The 20,268-nt window shown below is 33.6% G+C and overlaps 1 long non-coding RNA gene across 4 annotated transcripts in view; it reads left to right on the top strand.

The window, feature by feature from the left end:
• Positions 1 to 20,268, top strand: part of LOC147584719 (uncharacterized) — a 278,035-nt gene that overhangs the window by 56,678 nt on the left and 201,089 nt on the right. The window contains exons 2-4 of one of the 4 annotated variants that reach the window (XR_015255911.1): positions 8,446 to 8,596; positions 9,574 to 9,674; positions 12,717 to 12,771. The exons of 1 other annotated variant lie outside the window; for it this stretch is intronic. This is a non-coding gene — a long non-coding RNA (uncharacterized LOC147584719). Of the gene's footprint in view, positions 1 to 8,445; positions 8,597 to 9,573; positions 9,675 to 12,716; positions 12,772 to 20,268 lie in introns of those variants that run through there. 2 more of the 4 variants (XR_015255909.1, XR_015255914.1) reach the window with 2 other exon arrangements.

Genomic DNA, 20,268 nt, shown 5'->3' with positions numbered 1-20,268 from the left:
GAACACACAACCTATGAAGTTATAACTTATGAGAGAGAAGATTAAATAATCTTATAAGAGCAAGAGGTCAAATTTTAAAATGACTTTATGAAATCCATCAAAAATATTTTTCAAATGTCCTTCACATGAGGGATACAACATTTTGCTTCCAGGCAATGACAGTGATGATTGAATTAATAGGCACCAAATTTTTGTTCTCTATTTTGAAAATTTTGATTTTCTAGGATTAAAATTACTTAACTGCCCCTAATGTGATTATGTGATTTGTTTAAACTGAATTAACTCAAATATGTAGAACTGGCCTTCCTATCTACCAAAGTCCCTAAGATTTGCTAATATTCTTCCCAACTCGTAAAGAATTTTCTACTTTTCCTCAAACCAAACCAACCCCGAGTCAACAATGGGATTGGAAGTGGACGTAGTTTATTTTTTCTAATATAATGATTTTTTTAATTATAAGTTTTCGCAGAAGCACCTCTATCTGGAACCTATAGAAGTATTCCCTTCAGGAAACTGATATGTCATCCATGTTTCATATGTGCTTGAATCCTCACAGAGTGTTGGAGATATTTTTTTCCCTTCCTTGTCTAAAACACTAGAGTTTTAAGTTTCCTCTGACCTGTTTATAAATAATGAAGACTGGGGCCCTGCAGTCTGCTCCCTTTTTATTTATCAACATTTAATGGAAATAGGGGGAAAGAAAGGAGAATGCATGCTGTTTGCTATTATCTTTACAAATGACTTGTTAGCCTTTTATTTGTCTGCTCATGCTTCAAACACTCAAAGGACATTTTCAGAATCTCAGTAGATGAAGGTTCAATCTTGAAATGACTTGACAGGCTGTATCTTCCTTAAGAGATTTTGACATGATATTAAGCCATAGTTACAAGCCAATACTTGAATGGGAAGCCCTGGGGAAATCTTTTAGAGCTGGAACATAGCATTTACAGCAGGAGGCAGGTGTCTGCATCAGTGAAGCAAACAACAATATGATATATTTAGTATTGAAAATGGAAGCAAAACTACTGATTCTTTACCACTGGGGACAGTGGAAGAAGTTGAATGAGGAAAAAAGTTATCTTTTGGGGCCCCTGAAAATGTTAATTTAGTGACAGTATGAAATATACTCTCATCACGGCAGGTGCACCCAGAACCAGGTGCCGCTCTCAATATTGTCTTTGAATTTATGTGTTTCTTTTGCAGTGATAGGATGTGAAGCAGCTGTATTGGCCATGTGGAGAGAAAGCAAAAAGCTTTTAATTAGCAATAAGAGGGCTGTTAATTTCTTTTGGGATCTCACTCTCTCTGTGTCTCTGTCTCTCTTTTTGTCTTTGCACTTTTATTAGTACTTTAGTGGGAGTTTCTGTGTGTCTCCAAAAGCACAAAGACAATCAAGCAAGCAACATAATATGGTAGATTCAGGGCAGAGATTATGTGTTTTTGGTGAGTAAATTTAAGAAGTCTAGATAAAGTGTTTTTGGAGATTAAATCCACAACAAAGATCATATGACTACCTTGAACATTCTTTTACTAATAATATCATGTGATCAAATTAAAAGATAAAATGTATCCATTATTATAGTAACTTTGTCTGATTTAAAATTTTTTTAATGTTTATTTATTTTTGAGAGAGAGAGATAAAGACAGAGTAGGAGTAGGGGAGGCTCAGAGAGAGGGAGACACAGAATCTGAAGTAGACTCCAGGCTCTGAGCTGTCAGCACAGAGCCCAATGTGAGGCTTGAACTCATGAATCCTGAAATCATGACCTGAACCAAAGTTAGACCCTTAACCAACTGAGCCACCAGCCCCCCCCCCACTTTGTCCAGTTTTTAAAAGTCTGATAGTCTGATATATGGATATATCAGCAACTAATTATAAAGGTTTAATTTTAAATCTACCATGTTTAAGGATAAAGCAATCCAATAGCTAAAGTGTTGCAACATAAGCAGGGTATTTTTCTCATGATATTATTATGGTATATACTTTTTGTGCTTTTTGTGTGAATGGTCTACATTTTTCAGTTATTAATCAGTAACTAGCAGTTATTAATCATTAGTCACTATATCTGAATATATATTTAAATATATATAGAAATATATATATATATATATATATATATATATATATATATATATAAGCACTCTTATAGATCTGGAAAAACACAATTTATGTAAAAATTGTTCCATGATTGTAGCCATCTGATAATTAGACACAGATTTTTATTTTTTTTAACTAATAATACTAATATTTTTCTTTTCCCTCATTTGATTTCTGGAATTTTAGGATTACAAGGATTTTTTTCACACAATATTTTGTAATATTTGTGTAATATTTTAATGCTCTAAACTATAGTTTTATTTTTAAGTAAACACCTCTTAATTTTGATCTTTCCAAGATCAGACATCTCTCTTTCTTCCTGTACTTAGATGCCCTATGTTTGCACCACAAAACCACAAAGAATGTTTAGTAATCCACTAGTAAATGGATTGATATGAATGGGTATGTGTGATTGCATGATCATGTTTTAAATGGTTTAAATATTTCTTTCTTTTTAATTTTTTAAATGTTTATTTATTTTTGAAAGAGAGAGACAGATTGTGAGCAGGGGAAGGGCATAGAGAGAGGGAGACACAGAATCTGAAGCAGGCTCCAGGCTCTTGAGCTGTTAGCACAGAGCCTGATGTGGGGCTGGAACTCACAAATGCGAGATTATGACCTGACCCAAAGTCAGGTGCTTAACCGACTAAGCCACCCAGGTGCTCCTATGGTTTAAATATTTCTTTTACATTTCTTTCAAAAACTAGATTCTGAATGTCATGACTATAACATGGACAAAAAATAGGTCAAGCTAAGCCCAGTTGAGTTGGAAACCTTGACTTGGTATGGTTCTTAAAATTGTGTACTTTTAGAACCAGAAGGGTGAAATCGCTAATCAGAAAAGGAGACAGCCAAACAAAGTCAAAGACAGGAAAAATAAAAGCATATGTATAAGTCAGTGAGAAGGCTGATCTTGCTGGAAAGTAAGAATGAATGTGAAAAATTACTTTCAAATACATTTGGATTAACATGACTTGACATTAATGAACATCTGGAAATTTAATTCTCTGAGCATCCACTTGATGTGGTCAAATTATATAAATAAATTTAAAATGATGAGTTATAAAATTATGACAGGAACTAATAAGTAGTGGTAGAAATGGCAAAGAGTTTGACAATTAGCAAACATGGATTTTGAGTTTTGGGTAAGCTCTAACAATCAATAGCTATGAGTTTTATTATTTGAAAATGAGGGCAACAATACTTCCATCATAGGTGTGTTTGATGATTAAACAGATATTTTTAGATGCTGCATTTGGTGGATTATAATCAAGGAACATAATTTTCCCCTACCACTACATTAAGCCTATTCTATTGTGTCAAAAATCTTTTACTCAAGAACATCTTGAGAAAATCCAATAACTTCTAAGTACTAGGAACTTAAAAACAGACTTGTCTATGAACACATTACATCAAACTTTAAACTCAGATCCACTTACAAGCTCCTCACATTTGCTCATCTGAGGCCTGGCCAGTGACGTGGAGACTAGCACTTGTGGAGTAGGTAGGTGTAGGAGGTTGCAGGACTGTGGTCTGTTCTTTTAATTTCCACTTCTCTCCCAGAGCAAGCACCTCTTCCCCCGGGCTATAGAAGGGAGAAGGAAGAAAAGTAAAAGCGCAATTTCTTTTTACTTGATTGATGTGATAGTTAATATAATTCCCAGAAGACCCCTTAAAACCCACCTCTTCATTCGTACCACTGGAGTTTCAATGATAGGATTCCTCCGCCCCAGCTAAATAGATTCCTTTGTAATGATTTCAGTGTAGCCATTTCCTCATTATCCATCCCCCCCGCCCATATAAGTAAAATGCAACGTTACACCTACCAAATAGTAGAAATGAAGCCTGGCTAGCTGCTTATCCCTCTCGTACTCCCTTGCTATCATGGGCGGCCTTCTGATTTCAAGCTTTCCCAGTTGAGACATAAGTACCAGTTTCATGTCGCTGCTCTCATCAAATGGGCATGTGAATTTACAGTTCTGCACATATGTAGGGAGGTGTGCAATGAAGTCTTCACTCGTTGCAACCTCGATGTTTATAAGCTGCTTCCTAGGACCTCCTAGCTTAGGTTGAGAAAAAGGATGAGAGGAAGTACACAGTCTCTTCCCTGATGCAGAGAAAATTACTAGATTTTTCTCTACATCTGTGATTTCCTTAAAGAATCGCCTCAAATATTTTATATGCCCTTATAAAAACAGTAGATATACCGGGGCAGGTCATAGAGGAATTACAATTTGGGGCACCTCTTAATTAGACCTACAAAGTTATCCTCAGCTTTGAGGCTATAGTTATATTCTGGAGTGGGAAAACACACACACTCTCTCTCTCTCTCTCTCTCTGATCTCTCTCTCTCTCTCTCTCTCTCTCTCTGATATATATCACTTGGAAGAGCTTTTCCCAACAAACCTTATTCTGCTGCATGATGGGATAGATACAGGTATCTTTAACCCTTATGAGGCATTGCCACATTTTCACTCTTCATCCCATTACTGGATACAGATAATGAAAATTTACTTTATACTCATATTATCTTTCCTTTTGTATCATAAAGTACACTGTAGAATATAAATGTACAGTGATGTTATTTATTTTTCGCTATTGAAAGGAAATTAATAAAATTGAAAAACTCCAATAAATCTGAAGCAATCATAAACAGCATCCAGTTCAATTATATCTTTTTACATATCTTTGAGGCATAGAGAGAAGAAATTAACTGATAGGGTCTCACATTGTATACATAGTAAACCTGACATTAGAAAAATATCTCCAGCTTTCTGGTCCTCTGGTGGTTCTACTAAGCCAGAAAGACCCCAAGTAAATGCTTTTGTAGGAATCCTTATATTGCCTTTTCATAAATATGCTTTTGTGACAGTATGTTTTGTTCCTGTGTGACTACTCACTGTTTACATAGAAATCATTGGTTAAATTATTAGTCTAAAAGGTGTTATCAGACACCTAATTTTCTAAAGTGGAACCAAAAGTTTCAAATTTTTTCTAATATGTAACATCCAGCATTTGCCACAAAATGCTTCATGTATTTTTATGACTATGAAACATCATAGAAGCATAAAATGGATCAACTAGTGTTTAATTAACTGAAATTGCTAGGTGAAATGAATTTGTACTTTGCTATTTGTCAACACGAGTGAACTTAGAAGTTCAACATGAATATTTTAACAGATGTGTTTTATGAAACAAGATAGTTAACTTGGAAAAACCAGCAGTTTCAGAACAGAATTGAGTTGATTCATTTTAAAACAGGATCTAACTTTTTTTTTGTTTCCGAAGTCAGCAGTAATTCAGGATTAATTTGGTCCTGTGGGTAACTATTAATTCTATCATGGAAAAGAGAATATTTCAAAATCTTATAAAAAGTTGCCAAGCCTGCCTTTGCCATACAAATGTGCAAAGCATTTATTGCAAGATAAATATTAAAATATACTCAGAAAAGAGAAAAGCTTGCAAAAATTGAGTTAAACTACTACCACGTTTGCATAAACATTTTATAACTATGAATTTCTATCTAGTATTTATAGCACTTTGTATTCTATGAAGGTCTTTCAGAAGAGCTACCTCATTTCAGCGTTGCAACAACCAGGGCATTTAGGCATGACGAGCAAATTATTTCTCTGTCTCTCTCTCTTCCTCTCTCTCTCTCTCTCTCTCTCTCTTCGTTTTATACATGGAGTAATCCCCACCTAATAAACTACTTCTTAAACCTCATACAATTTGCTAATGTTGTATTAGATACTTTCCTACGGTGTTTTTAATGCTCAAAAAACCAGTGAGGCAGCTCTTATTATCCACATTTACTGGTGAGGAAACTAAGATTCAGAGAGCATAAAATTGTTATGTTCTACAGTATGATACTACTTCTAATGTAAATCAAGGTTGAGCTTTTAGCTGCTTCTATCCCCTCCTGCCCCTTAAAAAACAATTCAAGCATTATTGCCTGTATGAAGCCTCTTCTCAATTTTATTGCTTTTCTTTCTGCCTTTTCATGATATAAATTAATGATAACCATGGCAGCACTGTATTTATATTTTAAGTTCGAATTATATCACAAGCTTTCTGATAAGCACTTCTCTTCTGTAATGGCAATTAGACCTAGCAATGTTACATTTTTATTGCACTGATGTCATGTATGAGGAAATGGAGGCAATGATTGAATGAGCGGGTTGATTGCTAATTATATGTTCTCTCTGTTCGTATGGCATCTAGTGCTTGTCTCCACATGAGTTGGTGGTGGCTAAACATTCTTATAAACACTAAGAGATGAATATGTATGTCAGGATCCCAGAGAATCCCTCTTTCACTTCTGTGTAGAAACCTCACTGTTTGTAAGCTGAGCCAATATTTATGAATTTTGAATCAAAAAGGGAAAGAAGGATCCAGTATCTTTTGGGGGTGAAGTTGCACGATGTAATATGGCTGATCTGTCCTATCATATGTGTATACTCACACAGTGAAAGATGGTTTGAGAGAATAACAAGCAGCAAAAAGAAGCTGAATAGTCAAAAATGGTATAAATGTCAGTAATTAAGTTCTTGGACTGAGATGTTTTTGGATCTCAGCTGTCGCGTTGTCTTTCCTGTGGTTTAGTTACATGAGCCCATAAAGTATTCTCACTCTCTCTTTTTTATTATTTACACTGGCAAAAGAGTTGTGTCTACTTTAAAAAAAAAAGCTAATACAGAATGTTTCCCTTATCTTCCAAGAGGAGTGCATTTATATCTAACTAATGTTTTATAAACTAAAACTTGCTTTGTCTATTATAACTAATAATCCTTTATAATTTATATTTGGTATAAATGTCCAAATTTTATAATCTCTTCCTGCTATGTAGTCTTCCATGATGCCATGTAACCCAATTCACTGATAGGTAATAACTGCTGATGTCCCATACACTGTTCTTATAAAGTCGTATTTAAAAAAAATTTTTAATGTTTATTTTTGAGAGACAGAGACAGAGAGAGAGAGAGAATGAATGGGGGAGTGTCAGAGAGAGGGAGACAAAGAATTTGAATCAGGCTTCAGGTCCTGAGCTGTCAGCACAGAGCCCCACGCAGAGCTCGAACCCACAGACTGCAAGATCATGACCTGAGCCGAAGTCAGATGCTTAACAGACTGAGCCACCCAGGTGCCCCTAAAGTTGAATTTTTTATAATGGAAACTAACAACGAGGCATCGCCCTGGTGCACACTATCAAGTAGCTCATTTATTATTTGCGTTAATTTGCAAGATGTTTTCTAATTTACTTATTTGCCCTTATTTATATGTCAAGCGTGCATAAATTTTACATCTTTAAAACCATAGGTAAGATGCATGTTAATTTTATAATACATGTGGAAAATTGGTGGCAAGAAACAATATGCTCATTTTTGCAGTAGACAAACTGAAAGTTTAGGCAATGAATGCTGACTCTGTTAACATTTAGGGCTGAAATACTATATGCTTTATTTGTTAATTCATAATTTGCTTACAAAGGAGACTAGGTATATTATAGGATATTTGGATTTTGAGGATGATGATATAGATAATTTTTAAGACTTTCCAATAAAATTACAATCCGTAGCCCTTTTAGAGATCTTCCTGTATGGATGAAGTGGTCTGACCAATTTGGTCAATTTTTAGTTTCTATATGATTTTGTAAATCTTTATATTTGGTTTTACAAATGGGAAATTTTTATTAAGATTAATAATTTCATTTTCTTTATACATGCACATATTGTATTTGCTGCATTTTATTACAGAGTTTAAATATTATCATCTTACCAATAAATTAGAAGAGTGATGAATTAACTGGATTTTTCTCTACCATTGTACAGGAATTTACTAAATAGATTTTTTGCTGCATCTGAGGGAAAATGGTTGAATGTGACTCATTCCCTACCCTTAAATAGTACAAGTTAAAGATGCTAGGAAAATGATAACACTGCAATGTAGAGTGATAAATACTGTGACAGAAGAGAGCACTAGGAGAGATGAAAATACAAAGAAGTAAAACAAAAGGACACCAATTTAAATCTGATGTAATAAGAATTGGCTTCACAGGGAAGGTGACACTTAAGTTGTCCTGAAGGTCAAGCAAGATTTCTGGGCAGATGAATAGTTTGGCTAGAAGGATATACATGTCACCAAGAGTATAAAGAAGAAAGAATAAGTGGGATGCTATTTATTTGTAAGTGACTGGGAGTGAAGACAATTTAGTTCACTCTTGATATATAAAATCTTGAACAAATTTGAGAAAACAACTAGAAAGCTGTACATGACAACATAAAATCATAAATAGATGATAATATAGTCAAAATGACATAAGTGCAAAAGTAGAATTTGTTTGTTCCAAGGAACTAAAACAAGAGTAAGAAATTGCACTGGTGTGCATCTATGAAAACAACCAGTCCTGAGGCCCTGCCTTGCAACCTGACCCATCTACACACCCAGCCCTGACTTCTAGCAACAGAAGAAAGCAATATTCTCAGAGGAGAGCTAATTACAGTTAAGTCTTGTTTATTTTATTAAAAACATGTACATGTGTTTACTATGACAAAGGGAGTAGTAGTTAGATTGAGATACTTAAGTCGGGGGCCTCTGAGTGACTCGATAGGTTAAGTGGCCAACTTTTGATTTCAGTTCAGGTTATGATCTCACCACTCATGAGATCAAGCCCCTTGTGGGACTCCAAGCTGACAGGGTGGAGCCTGCTTGGGATCCTCTTTCTCCCTTGCTCTCTGCCCCTCCCCCCACCTGCATGCACACGTGCTCTCTCTCTGAAAATAAATAAATAAAAACATTTTTTAAAAAAAGAAGTACCTAAGTCAAAAGGGGCCTTTGGTGGATCGAAATTAGCAAAACTAGCAAAGGTTTAAGAGAGGAGGTGCTGTCTGTTTGCTCAGTTTCTGAAGTAATCAAGGGCTGTCTTTTGACTTGCAGTCTAAAATGAAATTAGACTTCAAGTCTAACTTATGGTCAGTCAGATATCAAACTACTTTTTAAACAAAGATCTTCAAGTTTCCTTGTAGTTTTTTTTCTGAAAATATCAGCAGTTGTTTGTTTATATTTATCTCTAGCTCTCTCTCTCTACTTGCTGAGAAATAGCCACGGAAGGTCTTTATTTTTTTAAATAAAGCTTAAATATAATCAAAGGCACATTACTTCCCCCACCCGCAAAGTATTCAGTGATTGGTTCTCCAGATATAAATAAGCAATAATTTATCACTCTTAATCTAGGAGGAAAACTTTGTTTACTCTCTAATTGAATGTGTATAAATTTTTTTGTCTAAAAAAGATTCAGATACAACCTCTGAAACTATCAAATACAGTATGCACAGCCAATCACAGGTTTTTAGTAAATTTGATGAAAACATGAATGCCAAATACTCCTAATTGAATTCAGTCTTGAGTTAACATTAATTCTAGTCTGTAAAGAGGTCTGCAAAAGATAATGAAGATGTGTGTCTTTTTTTTTTTTGCAGTTTACACATATTTTGAAAGACAGTTTCAGAGCAATTGGAAGTCTTTGCAGCTAACAGCACTCTTTTTCTTGACAATACTTACCTTGACACTTCTATTACAAGTGAGTGAATGAGTTACTTCTGCTAATATTCAGAAAATGTCTCAGCAGGATGAAAAATAATCATATTTAAGAACTTGTATGGAGATGTTTTACATACCAGGTGGCTGCAGTGGTCCCTGGTCTGTTCAGAAGAAAATGTTCACGACTTAAATATGTAGGCAGTGTTCTCACCCATCCCTGATCTCTGCACAAAAGTATTGATTTCATTAAGGATGCAATATAGCCCAGAGTCTTTAAGCAAACACATTTTCCCCCCAAAAAAATCAAATAGAGGAATAGGCAAAGAATTCTCTTTCATCTATAAATTATAAAGCCAAGTTCGAAAAATTCACACTACTTGAAAAGGAGTATTTGATTTCTTCTGTAATGAAATGTAAAAAAAATAAATCTCAATACGGACTCCCTTGAATGATGAAACTTTAATATTCTTAATAATACAAACCCAGGATTCTATGTGCAACCACTTTTAATTGGAAACTAACAGTAAGATCTACAAACTGTATAAGCAGTCAGTAGCAAATTTTACTTCAGAATAAATATTAATTGACTGGACATTTTTTTCAGGAAAAAATAATGTTAAAATCTATAAGCACACACACACACCCCACTTTCCTTAAGTTACCATCATTTTCATCATTTTACCTAAGACCTATTCTCTCTTCTCGTTTACAACGTAACAGTAATGGCTCGGAAAATGTGGAGACAAAAAAGAACAAATCCTTGACATTTTTCTCCTATTATTCTGTTTAAAATGAGAAATCAGAACTCTGTAGTCAGTACTTATCTTTAAGTGGTATTACATGGCAGTAGTGACAAAAAAGGACAAGTGTAATAAATCTCTGACAATAGTTCCTTGGAGGACTGTATCAATTTCTTACTGTATTATTTTTAATGTTTGTTTGTTTGTTTATTTATTTTTGAGAGACAGTGAGAAAGGAGCATGAGCGGGGGGGGGGGAGGGACAGAGAGAGAGGGAGACAAGGAATCCGAAGCAGGCTCCAGACTCTGAGCTGTCCGTACAGAGCTGGATGCGGGGCTTGAACTTGTGGACCACAAGATCATGACCTGAGCCGAAGTCAGACGCTCAACCGACTGAGCTATCCAGACGCCCCTCAATTTGTCACTTTAAAGCCATTCAAAATCTTCATTCCTCCTCTTTTTTGTTTTTAATTTTTACTCTTATGGCTGGAAAGCTAATATATTTTCCTTCTCCCATTCCCTGCTAATAATGGTGATTGTGTAAAAGAGGTTTGGCCAGTGAAGAAAAGGTGAAAATGCTTGGGTAGGACATTCTTTTTTTTTTTTTTTAATTTTTTTTTTTTTAACGTTTATTTATTTTTGAGACAGAGAGAGACAGAGCATGAACAGGGGAGGGGCAGAGAGAGAGGGAGACACAGAATCGGAAGCAGGCTCCAGGCTCTGAGCCATCAGCCCAGAGCCCGATGCGGGGCTCGAACTCACCGACCGCGAGATCGTGACCTGAGCTGAAGTCGGACGCTTAACCGACTGAGCCACCCAGGCGCCCCTAGGACATTCTTTTAAAAAATAAAAATAAATAATAAAAGGTAACATTCTTATTGGAGAGAATGCCTTTCCCTTCCTTTTCGCCTTTACTTTTTCCTGCCTGGAACTCAGATCCAAAACTGGAATAACAACAGCCATGTTCCGTCTATGAGTTGAATGCCCCAAGTTCACAAAGAAAAAGAAAAGTGTTGCTTCTGTGCTAACTCCCCTTCAGTCTTGGGCATCGTATCTCCAAGTCTCCTGTTGCTTTAGTGCCTAAACCTTATCTGAGATTTAGATAAATAAATTCATAACTTGTTTGTGCTGTTGTAGTTTTCTATTAATTGTAGAAATACAGCTAAAATTAGACATCAACAGGAATAAAATGACATAATCAGTCCATCCTCTATAGGCAGGAAGATCTTTTCCAAAACTACGATTCATTTCTTTGATTACACATTATGTTCAGAAAAATCAAGGGACATGTTTTTGTGCATATTTTCTTCAATTATAATTTGATATAACTCCAAGAATACAATTCTCTTCCAAGTTTGCCTTGTGATATGTGAACCAACTAGACATGTCAATTTTCTGGGTGGAATTGTTCCACTATTTTTGTTGTGCTTGTATCTTCTTTCAACCACTCACAATTTTTTCAAATCACCCTCCAAAACATGGGAGGGGGGCCATACAAAAAATAAAACACCATGAAAATATAGTTATTTGTATATTGCTATCATGATTATTCATATTTTGAGGGAAAAGCAAGTAGGAAAATAATTCAAGTAATACTTAGGAATGGGATCTAGTCTTATAGGAAGGATTACAGGTGACTTATTTAGGCTTCCTACTTGCTACATGTACTTCATATACCTGCTTGTTTAGGTGGACATTATCTATTATTTATATGATAGTCATGTAATAATAGGGCCAAATCATTTTACTATCTTATTTCCAAGTTAGTTGTGAATATATATGTTCATTTGGATTATTGATGTACTGTTAATCTGTGTGAATTTATGGCTACTTTAAACCATACTTGTACTTCGTAGTTTAAATGCATTTTAAAAAATTTAAACCATGCAGGGGCGCCTGGGTGGCGCAGTCGGTTAGGCGTCCGACTTCAACCAGTGGTCCGTGAGTTCGAGCCCCGCGTCAGGCTCTGGGCTGATGGCTCGGAGCCTGGAGCCTGTTTCCGATTCTGTGTCTCCCTCTCTCTCTGCCCCCCACCCCCCATTCATGCTCTGTCTCTCTCTGTCCCAAAAATAAATAAAAAACGTTGAAAAAAAATTAAAAAAAAATTTAAACCATGCATTTATTCAAGTTTCATTTCTTTATTAAATAGCATTTCACTTGATCTATTCCTGACATTCCATGATAATTCCATGTAAATTATACTATTAGAAAAGCAGACATTATTTGATTTTTAAATATTTACTTTCTTGAATAAAATACCAACCTTGTTTCTGCTAGAAATTCTGTAACAAGAAATGTATGACAAAAAATACCAGCATTAGTATAGTCTATTTCTCTTTTTAGTTCCTGAATATCATTAAGGAAGAAAATTAGTCTGGTAAGTTTTTCCACAATTTTTGAATTTATATGAATTTAGATTCTCTGCAATGACTAGATAGCAATATTAATTCAACCACGGATGCTCAGTGTATGCAGGCTAAAGGACAATCCAGCTATAAAAAGTCCTATTTCAGTAATGCTAACGATTTCTGGCTTCTCATTTCTTGTAATTTAAGAAGTAGCCTGCAGACTTTCTTATTATGCCTGTCACATCCACCATTATATCCCCATACCTATGAAATGTCTGTAGCAATGCCTTTAAGACCCCAATTGCATCTGGGAAGTGATGATGCACACCTAGTCATTCAGAATTCAGGGGTACAACAAGTCAACTCTTGTTCCTTCCTTTCTGTAAAACAGTTTGAAATGACTAATAGATAACAAATTTATAAGATATATTTACAATTGCTTTGTGCTAAGAAAAAATATGTATAATGATATGCCTTATATCCCTGGTACCATAAAAGAAAGATCAAGAAATTAGAATTAAAACCCTCCCAACTTCAAATTCATGTATTCCAGTTTGGCAATTCAACATCAATTTTACTACACAAAGTACATGCATAAGCAGTTTTTACGTAACCCAATCTATTGCCGTTTTATTTTACAACTTTAAATAAATACCCATATAAAGTTCTTTAAATGTAAAGATTGCTTAATTTTTAAAAGTAACTCCATTTTAGGATGGCTTGGAAGTTGTTTTTTCCCCCATGAAGTTAGAGAAGAGATGAACTGGTTATTTTCCTAAAGCTTCCTAAGGTTATTTTTGTAATTCATGTGACTATTGCTGCCAAGATATGCTAAAAAAACAATTATGCGGTAACCAGATTCTTACAGTTTCAGTACTGAAGAAAAGTAACAAAAAAAAAAAAAAAAACCCTTCAAAAATAAATCAAAATAAAAATAAAATCAAAGCAGAAATAATTCTCCATGTAAAATACAGTCTACTCCATTCAATTTGAAAATATGTATTATAATTATTGAAATATACATGAAGAGAAAGTTGCTGGCAGTGGTTAAGTTCTAGTAGTGGTCAAAGTTTGTTATCAACAGCTAATGTTAAAATCTGAGTGTAATGTTACCACTTACACGTTGTAAAGTCTTGAGATATTTAGACAGCATCCTGTTGCACCAAAGTTCCCATTGAAAAAATAAGAATTATAACAGTTGTTGCAAGGAGTTGATGAAAAGAATTCATGTATGGTTATTCTCCTGAGTAAGCACTGTATAAATATTAGCTGTTAATATTATTTGCTCTTTCCTTGAATTAACTTCCATTCAAAAAAAATTTTTTTTTAACTGAGAAGAGTTAATTATGATGAAAGCTGTTTCCCAACTACATGTGCTCTGGAACTCATCCTTATCAAATATTCCGCAAAATCAGGCTTCTGATTGAAGAAAGCCCTATTCCTTCAGTGGATATTCACAGATAAGGTTGCCAGAAAAAAATAGAGTTTCCCAGTTAAATTTGCACATTCTTGATTAGGGTCTCTAGTTAAAATATGTCCAACTGAATTTGAATTTCAAATAAATAACAAATAATTTTTTAGCATAAGAATGTCCCAAATAATGTGTAGGATATGCTTACTATAGGACACATGATTATTCATTGTTTATCTGAAATCCAAATTTAACTGAATATTCTGTATTTTATTTGCTAAATCAGGCACCCTTATTTACATTAAATTAGCATTTAATAAAACATTATAAACAAACATGTTTAACTTGATTGAACCCAATTATTCATAAAATTTATCTGACCACAGAACAGTTGTTAAAGGTCATATCTATTTGTACACTGATGGACAAAAACTGGAATAGTTCTTTTAGTCTCATAACTTCATTTTGTAAGTAAGAACAATGAAAGAAGCTAATGTGCTGAATTTTTCCTGACAGCAGAAATCAGGTGTCAGTCCCCTAATCAGGTTGATCACTCTCTCTGTTTCTTCCAGAAAAATTAAGCCCTGTTCTTTCATTTTTGTTTTTAGTGCTCTAAGAGTTTCAAATCACTTCTGCTTTGTAAAATTCACTGAATTGTACATATATGCATTTAGATGTCAGTGACTTTTTGCACATATTATCTTATTGACTTTATTCATATTATCCACTTTAAATTATCAACTTTTACTTTTTACTAGAAATGTATTGGTTGAATAAACTATAGAATAGTAAACTTCCAATTTATTGCATCAGATAGATTGAATATACATTATAAATACATATACGCATAAGACATCTAAAAACCCATTTAAATTCATTACGGAATCATGGAAAAAGTTACATCAGAAATTCCAACATCATAGAATAATTTCTATCCACACATCCTAATTTGCTAGCGCAGTCAAGAAACAAGAAGCCACCAGATACATAAATAAATCTCTTTTTATTTTAATAGAAGTTTTGGAAAGCAAACATGAGTATGGGGGATGTGACTGAAAGAATGAAAAAGATATAATTTATGAAAAACTTGTATTTTGTATTTCTGTATTTTAGCAAAATATCATAGAATATTTTGGTCAAATCATTTATAGATTGATGTAATTTCCATTTCATTTTCTGAATTAACAGCCATGCTAATTCATAATATAAAATAATATATTTTATTGTTCTAAAGCTAAAATATTGGTCACACAATGGTTTCAGTCTTCCTTCGTCACAGTGTATGTCTGTCTTCTAGAGACACTGCTTTAAATTTTTAAGCCAATCTATTTCTTATAATAATTTTGGTGGAATTTAATGGCCTGTCCATGCAAGGTTGTATAATCCTAAAAAACGATTTAAAGTCAGGAGTATTTGAGAAAGCAGATTTTTTTATATTTTCTTTCAACGCGTGGGTGTTCATGTAACTTAAGAAAACCATTCCTGGGCAGTTCATGTAGTGTGATACATTTTTAAAGTTCATGTTTTCCCTAGAAAATGTTTGAAGCCCTATAGTGAAGATTAAATTCTTGATCCCTCTTGCATGTGATAAACCCCAGCTTGTCTAGTAGTTTAAAGCCAAAGGCATCCTTAAAATAACAGGTGCATGACTCTTGAAATTAGCAGTTTTTAGTATTTCTGTTTAATATAATTGTTTAGGATGCCTAGAGTTATTTCATCATGGTAACCTGTTTATGTATTTTCCTTTTAAATATTTACTCTTGTATGAGCCTCAGGGCTGTGTATACTTATTCTCTGCAGAAATAATCAATATAGTGTATTTACTGTATTTTCCTAAAACATGTAAATGTATAGGTAAGATGAAGACTATCATGTTAGAGGAAATATTTGTATGTAAACATTTAGATGAGAATATGTCTATAGTAGCAACATTTGAACATTTAAATATATGTTATTAATTTTATATTCTCTCTTTCTGTTAGTTTTTTACCCTCTTGATTTAAAAAATCAGTTTCTTATTTTCTAAAAATCTTTGTTTCCTGTGTTCTGAGAAATTTATTTCTGGCCATTAGCCAATCTTTGTGTTTGAAAAATTATTTGCAGTAACTGGAATTTCCATGGCTAAATTATGTTAACTAAATTCTGAAGACTACCCAAACTGGCAGAAACAATAATGAATCTGTTACGAATGAAAAACAGAATAAATTAACAATGAAATCTTAATTGAATAAAATTACTCTTCGAACTCATTCATTAAATGTATTTCTTATATAGCATTGTCTAAACGTAAAGATAGTCTATTACCCACTTTTATATCATATTAGCTATTACTTGTGATTGCTCCAGCAAGTCCAGTGTTAACTGCTTTTTCATGACAAACTAATTATTCATCATATTATGGGATTCAATTATTTAGAGAAAAAAATATTGAATGTTTTAAAAGTGATATACTGCAGAACATTTAATTACTATAATATTGTATCCGATATGATTTGGTCATGATAAAAGGCTTTAAAAATCAACATTGACATAATAAGATTGTTAAATAACTTTTATGTAAAACTGCACCATTTAGAGCAATAAGTAGGATATGTTACTTATAGTGTGATGTATTACCTCCCCCAAATCCAAAAAAAATCTATCACAATTTCTGATAAGTTGATTATCTTCATAAAAATGACATCAACTGGAAACTAATTCAACAATCATACAACTAAATAAGCCATGATTGATAATTCCAACAATACTCTGATTTGAAGAAAACTCCAAATTGTCAATTTAGTTTTGTTGATTCTAATAGAAATGAAAGTTAAATTATATGTTGACAACAATGATTTACATTTGTGGCTGAAATTTTGATACCAAAGCCCCATGTTTGTGATAAAACAAACTTGTGTCTGTTCATTTCTTCTTACCCAAGTTTCCACATTATCATATATTTCATAACTATATTATACCTAGATGAAAAAATAAGCCTATTACGTTTTATGTATTTTCTTCTATCACTTACTATAACAGAAAGTATTTCTTCCAGAAGTCATTATATCTGAAGAGATTTAAAACAGATAAAATCCATTGTGCAACCAACTGAAAGTTTAAAGCGATGAGGAACATTTTTTAGATTTTATGTCATGCTTTAAACTATACTTAGGACTATGTATTTCTGTTGTGCAGAAGGGTTCCAATATTGAAATCTAGTATACATTCAAGATAAGCTAACATTCATATCCCTGTCAAAATGGTGTGGTTTAGTTTTTGTGATTAGAGCAAAATTTAATGTTATCATGAAAGTTTTGATCTACATGATTACAATTAGGATAGTTATATGCGTTATGATGAAATACTTTTCAGATTTTTTCTTTACTAATTCGTTTCCTTTAAATTTTTAAAAAATTAATGCCATTTTGTATATTTTCAGCATTATCATATTTTTGAAGCTGGGAAATTTTTTTTTATTCACAGTATAAATTTTAACAACAGGAGTTTACTTTTTAGTAAATTCAATTTCTTTATATATTCCAATACTTATCTGAGAGTTAAGAAGTCTTATTTATCAGGGCACATGGGTGGCTCAGTCACTTGAGTGTCTGACTTCAGCTTAGGTCATAATCCCGCTGTTTTTGTGGGTTTGAGCTCCATGTAGGGCTCTGTGCTGGCGGCTCAGAGCCTAAAGTCTGCTTTGGATTCTGTGTCTCCTTCTCTCTCTGCCCCTCTCCTACTCATGCTCTGTCTCTCTCTCAAAAATAAATCAACATTAAAAAAAGAAGTCTTATTTACCATCTTATCATTTGTGTTTATCTTAAAAAGTTTAAAAACAATTTTTTAATTTATTTAAAAAAGTGAATGAAAGATTTATATGTTCATGCTAATAAATATATAACATAGTGTTCAAGTGTATGCATTTAAGTATACAACTGGCAAAATTTTAACTTGTGAGATATTTAGAATTACAGGGGAAATAATGAGTTTTTTTTTTTTAATTTTTTTTTTTTCACCGTTTATTTATTTTTGGGACAGAGAGAGACAGAGCATGAACGGGCGAGGGGCAGAGAGAGAGGGAGACACAGAATCAGAAACAGGCTCCAGGCTCTGAGCCATCAGCCCAGGGCCCGACGCGGGGCTCGAACTCACGGACCACGAGATCGTGACCTGGCCGAAGTCGGACGCCTAACCGACTGCGCCACCCAGGCGCCCCGGAAATAATGAGTTTTGAACAATCAATGAAACGAGTTTTGTGCTGATTTGTTACTATTTTGTGGAGCATGAAACTCAGAATCAGCTTTTCTCCTTAGAAAAGTACCAAGAGGATAAGTTAGAAAATGTTATGTTCATAATTGAAATGTATTTTAAATATATGCATTTTATATGTGAATATATTAGATTCCTATTGCTGTAACAAATTACCTACAAATTTAATAGATTAAACCAACGCAACTATATTTTTACATTTTTGGAGGTCAGAAGTCCAAATTCATCTGACCAAGCTGATGTCCTCATGATAATAGGTGTGGTTCCTTCTGGAGGCACTAGGGGAATTCATTTCCTTGGTTCTCTTATTTTATAGAGTCTGTCCACAGCTCATGGTAACTTCTCCCATCTTTAAATGCAGCCATATAATATCTCTGTCACTCTCTCTGCATGTTTCTTTCTTTCTTGCTCTGCTTCTGAATCATATCAAATTCTATTCAGTAAACCGTCAGTGTAAGTGACTACTTGGACTTCTGATCCTTCTAAGGCACTAACAAGAAGTTGTCCAGCCATACTGTTCATTTTTTCTCCGCAGAACACTTGTAACAATAACACTTATTTTTGCTCATTTTACAAGCCAGCTGGCACCACATTTTGCTCTGCTTAGCTTCCCTAAGTTCTTCTTGGCTCTTCTTCACATGCCTTGTCATTCTGGTATCTTTTCTGAAGGATTAGTGCCTATATGAAATATTCCCATTCTCACTGCCACAACAGAGGACTAGAGAGTTATCAATAAATGAATTGTCCATCAAAATTCTGTTTATAACCAGTACACATAGTTGTATAACCAGTATAGTATACAATCATAGTTGTATAACCAGTTGTATAACTGTATAACCAGTTGATAGTTTTAGCTCTTGCATTTAGGTCTTTGGTACATTTAGAGCTAATTTTTTTTTAATTTTAATTTTATTTTTTTTTAATTCGGTGTAAGGTAAGGGTCTATATTTATTCTTTGGGATGTAGATATCCAGTTTTCTCAACACCTTTTGTTGATATTATAAAATTTAAATAGAAAAAGGAAATAATATACTTTTTTTTTAAGTTAAATTGAGATATTCTGAGATTGAATTGAAAGCAAATTAGAGAGGTAGCAGTGTAAGTGATTAGGAGCTCCTTTTAGTAATTTCACCAAGATGGTAGATTGGAATAGGTTTATAGAAACAAAAATAGAGTAGGTGGATTAGAGATATTTTGGAAGCTAAACACAATATAATGGGGAATTTGCACTAGATGATGAGGGAGAGAAATACAAATGTTTCTAACAGCAGAAGGTATATATATATATATATATATATATATATGAAGGTATATATATATATATATATATATATATATATATATATATGTAACAGAACAGATGGTAAGAGAGGAAGAAAATATTTAAGAATTTTAGAATTTCAGGTATATTTAAAAAACTCGTGTGTGTGTATTATTGAAGTGTACAGTTGAGATATAATATTGCATTAATTTCAGGTGTACAACATAGTGATTCAACAAGTCTATATGTTATACTATGCTCACCACAAGTGTAGCTACAATCAGTCATCATACAAAACTATTACAGTACTATTCTCTATGCTGTACCTTTCACCCCATGACTTATCCATTCCATAACCAGAAGCCCATTCATCCACCCACTCCCCTCTGGAAACCAGCAGTTTGTTCTCTATGTTTATGGGTGTGTTTCTGCTATTTTTGTTTGTTCATTTTTTTGTAGATTCCACCTATGAGTGGAATCATATGATATATGTCTTTCTCTGAGTTATTTCACTTAGCATTATGCCTTCAAGGTCCTACAATATTGTCTCCAATGGTAAGATATCATTCTTTTTTTAATAGCTGAATAATATTCCATTCTGTGTGTGTGTTTGTGTGTGTGTGTGTG

This window comes from Puma concolor, chromosome A1 (assembly GCF_028749965.1).
Source record: "Puma concolor isolate L17-30 chromosome A1, mPumCon1.1.hap2, whole genome shotgun sequence".
Taxonomy (NCBI): domain Eukaryota; kingdom Metazoa; phylum Chordata; class Mammalia; order Carnivora; family Felidae; genus Puma; species Puma concolor.
Note: the sequence above shows the minus strand (reverse complement) of the source record. Positions and strands in the feature narration are given on the sequence as shown.